Here is a 5428-nt window from a genome sequence, read left to right on the forward strand (position 1 = left end):
TTTGCTATTAAGGAAGTTTATTTTCTCCCTTCTGGGTGATACTAGAGATTCAGGCCTTAAGAATGGACTGCCCACTAAGAAGGTCCCCAGATAAAACTAGAAGTGAGATTTAAAATAACAGATGCACAGATGCACACAGAAACACAAGGAACATGGAAAAAAAGGCAACATGAATACATAAAATGCCAGATGAAGAAATACAGAGCTTACTTGTAACAATGGCCAGTGACTTCAAACAGGATGCAAACAAACAGATGAACAGCGTCAAGAAATCAACCATGATCCAGGAAAGTTAACAGCAAACACGAGAAAGTCAGGAACACAGGGGCTGGGAGATGATTCAGCAGATAAGAGTATTTGCTACACAAGACATGAGGACCTGAATTGGATGCCAGCACCTGCACACAAAGCCGGGCATGACTTGTGAGCTTGTAGCATCAGCACCAACGGGGCCACAGAAGGGTGGCTGGGGCTTGCTGGTCAGCTAATCTAACTGGAAAGTGGCAAGCTCCAAGTGCAGTAAGAGACTGTCTCGGGTACATAAGGTGGAAGAGTAATAGAAGAGGATACTTGAGTTTTGCATTGCCAGGAGTGGTGGTTACACCTATAATCTCAGCACTCAGGAGGCAGAGGTGGGAGGATTGCCATGAGTTTGAGACCACCCTGAGACTACATAGTAAATTCCACATCAGCCTAGGTTAGAATAAGACCCTACCTCAAAAAAATAAAAATAAAAATAAGGTGAGCATGTGGTAGTACACACCTGCAATCCTAGCACCATGGAGGCAGAGATAGGAGGAACACCATGAGTTCAAAGCCAGCCTGAAACTACATAGTGAATTAAAAGTCAACCTGGGCTAGAATGAGACCCTTCCTCAAAAAAAAAAAAAAAAAAAAAAAAAAAAAAAAAAAAAAAAAAAAAAAAAAAGAGGATACTTGGTATCTTCCCCTGGCCTTCACACACACAAAAAAAAAGGCATTTAGAGGATGGAGGGATGGCTTAGCCGTTAAGTCCTTTGCCTGCAAGGCCAAAGGACCCAGGTTCTATCCCCCAGGACCCACATTAGCCAGATACACAAGCAGGCACATGCATATGGAGTTCGTTTGCAGTGGCTGGAGGCCCTGGCATGCCCATTCTCTCCCTCTCTCCTTCTCTCTCTCTCTCTTTCTTTCTCTCTCTCTCCCGCCTCTTTCTCTGTCAAATAAATAAATAACTTTTTTTAAAAGGCATTTAGAATCCAAAACTGACATCAGAGAAAAATCTCTCCATTACACATTATAGTTAAGGTACCAAAATTATAAAACAAAGAAACAATATTGAAAGCTACAAGAAAAACACTGATTCACTTACAAAGGCAAACAAATGAGAATAACATCAAGTTTCTTCACAGAATCCCTCAAAGCCAGGGAAGCTTGGAATAAAACGCCTCAAGCCCTGAGAGTAAACAACTGTTGTACCAGCAGTTCCATTTTAACACTGATGGAAATACAGAGACAGTTCAGGAAAAAAGCACAAACCTGAATAACTCATGGCCACCACACCAGTACTGTAGAAGATACTTAAAGGAATCCTAAAAACAGTGGAGGAAAAAAGACAGCTTTAACTAAGAGAGCACAAGAAAGAATACATTTCTGGAGGGGACTAGATGAACAAGTGAAAACTAAGAATGGATCAATCATGTCCAGCAGAGTAACCAGAAAACCCCAACAGAGATCATGAAAAATTGAAACAGTGAGAAAACCAACCAGGAAAACCTCGCTTAGTAATAACTCCAAACATGGATGGTCTTAATTGTCAAATTCAAACACAAAGATAACTAACTGGTTTAAAAAATAAACAAACAAGATCCAACCATCTGTTGCCTCCAAAAAACACATCTCATTGGAAAAGATACAAGCCAACTTACCAAGCAAATGGAAGCAAAAAATAAGTTGGCTTAACTATTCAAACATCTGATAAAATAAGTTTGAAAGCAAAACTAGTCAGAAGTGATAAAGAGGACTACTACATATTAATAAAGGGGACAATTCATTAGGAAGATATAAGAGCTGTAAATATATACACAGGACATTGGGGCTACAAATTTCAAAAAAGAAATGCAAATGAATGTAAAATGACAGACAGATCATAATACAATAATACTGGGTAACTTCAAAATGCCACTCTCATCAATTGATAGATCATCCAAACTAAAAGTAAAAATCTCATAATTAAACTGTACCATAGATAAGTGAATTTAATAGATATATTCTAAATATTCCATCAAGTAACTGTGGAATACACATTTTACCAGCCAATAAAATATTCTCCAAAAAGATAATATAGTCTTAACAAATACAAAATAAGTTGTTTTATTTCTTCAGGTCATAACTGGATAAAATTAGAAAACTAATAGCATAAGAAACCACAAAATATACACACTCATTGATATTGAATAGTGTTCTCTTAAATGATCAGTGTGAATCATTGAAGAAATTATAGATAAAAGTTTAAACTTTCTAACATCAAATGAAAAGGAAAACACAACTTGTCAGAACCTTTGGGATACAAGAAAGGCAGTTCCAGGATAAAAGTTCAAACTTACTTACTTTAAAAGATCAGAAGAATAAGCCAAGCCCAAGAGTAGTAAATGGAAAGAAATATTCAAGATTAAAGTAAAAATTAATGAAACAGAGACTAAAAAAGCAAAACAACAACAACAAAAAAAAATAGAATCAACAAAACAAAGAATTGACTCTTTGGAAAAAATAAACAAGACTGTGGGGCGGGTGGGGGGAACCTGAGACAAAATAGCCAAAAGAGAGTAAAAACCCAAATTAATAAAATTCCAGATAAAGAATAAAACATGAATAAATTGCTAGACACATATGACCTAACAAAATTAAATCAAGAAGATGTAAACAATTTAATATATTTATAAGAAGTGATAATATTGGGATTGGAGAGATGACTTAGCAATTACGGTGCTTGCCTGCAAAGCCAAAGGACCCAGGTTTGATTCCCCATGACCCACATAAGCCAAGTGTACAAAGTAGTGCATAAATCTGGAGTTCAGCTTCAGTGGCTAGAGGCACTGGTGCACCAATTCTCTCCCTCCCCTCTCAAATAAATAGAAAAATAAAATATTAAGAAAAAGTATTTTTAAAAAACATACTAATATGAAAGCAGTAACAAACATTCTATCAACAAAAAGGCCCAGGACCAAGCACATTTCCTGCTGATCTTTAAAGAAGAGCTGGAATTAATGTTCCCCAAACTGTGCCATAAAGTAGAACAGGAAGGAACAATACCAAACTCTTTCTATAGAGCTACTCTTACCCCAATAACAAATGAAATGAGGACAGAACTAAAAAAAAAAAAAAACTAGCGATGGGAAGATGGCTCAGGAGTTAAAGGTGCTTGCTTTCAAAGCCTGCCCAATTCCCCTGTACCCATGTAAAATCATTACACCAAGTATAACACAATCTGGAGTTCATCTGCAATAGCAATAGACCCTATGTAGCTATATGCTCGCTCTCTCTCTCTCTCTCTCTCTCTCTCTTTCTCTCTCAAATACAAAACTAAAAGTATCTTTTAAAAAAGAAAACTATGGACTAATTTCCCTGATGAATATAAATACAAAAACTCTCAATAAAACACTTGCAAAGTGAATTCAAGTACACATTAAGACCATATTTAGTGGCCAGGGTTAGAAGGATGGTTCCACATATGCATATCTATGTAAGTAATATATCAAATAAATGGGATAGAAATCACATGATCATCTCAATAAATGCTTAACATGTCTTTAACAAAGTTCAACATGCCTTCATTATCAATTCCCTGAGAAACAGAGGAGTGGAAAAACATACCTCAACATAATAAAAGCTACATGTGAGAAACCTATATCCAACATTACACAAAAGAGGAAAACCTGAAAGTATGCCTGTAAAATCAGAAATAAGTCAAGGGTGCTCACTTTCTTCACTTTATTCAAAACTGTGAAATAAAATAATCAAATTAGCCCTATTTGGAGGTGACATGTTCCTATACTTAAAAGACCTTAAAGGCATCACTAAAAGGTTCTTAGATCTGATAAATACTTTCATCAAATATCACAATGAAAATCAAAATACAAAAATCAGTAGTACAAATTAAAACAAACATGAGATTCCACCTTACTCCAGTAAGGGTGGCAGTCATTAAAAAATCTAACGACAACAAATGTTGGCAAGGATGTGGGTAAAAGGAACTCTCGTCCACTGTTGGTGGGGGTGTAAACTTGTACAACCACTATGCAAATAAATATAGAGATTCCTGAAAAGGATGAACATAGAGCTACCAACAAACCTAGTCATTCTCTTACTGGACATCTATCCTAAATGCTCCAAAAGCCGGGCGTGGTGGCACACACCTTTAATCCCAGCACTCAGGAAGCAGAGGTAGGAGGATCGATGTGAGTTCAAGGCCATCCTGAGACTACATAGTGAATTCCAGGTCAGCCTAGGCTAAAGTGAGACCCTACCTCAAAAAACAAAAGAGAGAGAAAAAAAAATGAAAAAGCTTTTTTTGTTTGTTTGTTTTTCAAAGTAGGGTTTCACTGTAGCCCAGGCTGGCCTGGAATTCACTATTTAGTCTCAGGGTAGCCTTGAACTCACAGCAATCCTCCTACCTCTGCCTCCTGAGTGCTGGGATTAAAGGCATGAGTCACTATGTGTAGCAAAAAAGAAAATTTTTGTTCTGTCTCTGACCTGTAATTCCCAGTACCAGAGATTGGTTGCTACCCACATTGAGCTGTTGATCAGAGAGACCTACAAGGTCTCCAACTCAAGATAGCTTTCCATCAATCACTTGATTACCTGCCTGAGGCAAAAGTTAAGACCCTATTGCTGAAGACACCATATGCTGCTGACACAGAGCATGGAGAGACCTGACTGGAATTCAGAAGAAATCCAGTCCCCAGACAGTTAGCCTGTCTACTGCTGGAAAGTGCTACATGAGCTATGGGGGGAAAATGGCCAACAACAGCCCAAGTAACCAGAGGTCTAAACTACTCAGAAGCAAACACACTGACATAATGTACACACCAGTGCAATAGTAACACACAGCCTCGGTGGGTAACCAATAGCCCTGTCATTGGCTAAGAGATCTGCTCAGTTTAAAGGAACCCATATCTGGAATTGGGAACCAGATCCGCATCCTATGGAGGCAAAGATTATGTTCTCCAGTGTCAAGCTCTCACTAGTTTTTGGCTAAAAGAGGGGTTACATACATCAAATTCTCCCTAAATAAATAATGCTTATCCCAGATAAACTCTGCTGACTTCACTCTCTGTTGGAGAATCTCCCTTTTTTTTCAGAAGGCAGTGAGACCAGAGAAGATAAACTACCCCTGGCGCTTCAGCCAAGCCACACTTGAAACCACAGGGGAACCGAGGAGACAAAAATG

The sequence above is a fragment of the Jaculus jaculus genome, chromosome 5, assembly GCF_020740685.1.
Source record: "Jaculus jaculus isolate mJacJac1 chromosome 5, mJacJac1.mat.Y.cur, whole genome shotgun sequence".
Lineage (NCBI taxonomy): Eukaryota > Metazoa > Chordata > Mammalia > Rodentia > Dipodidae > Jaculus > Jaculus jaculus.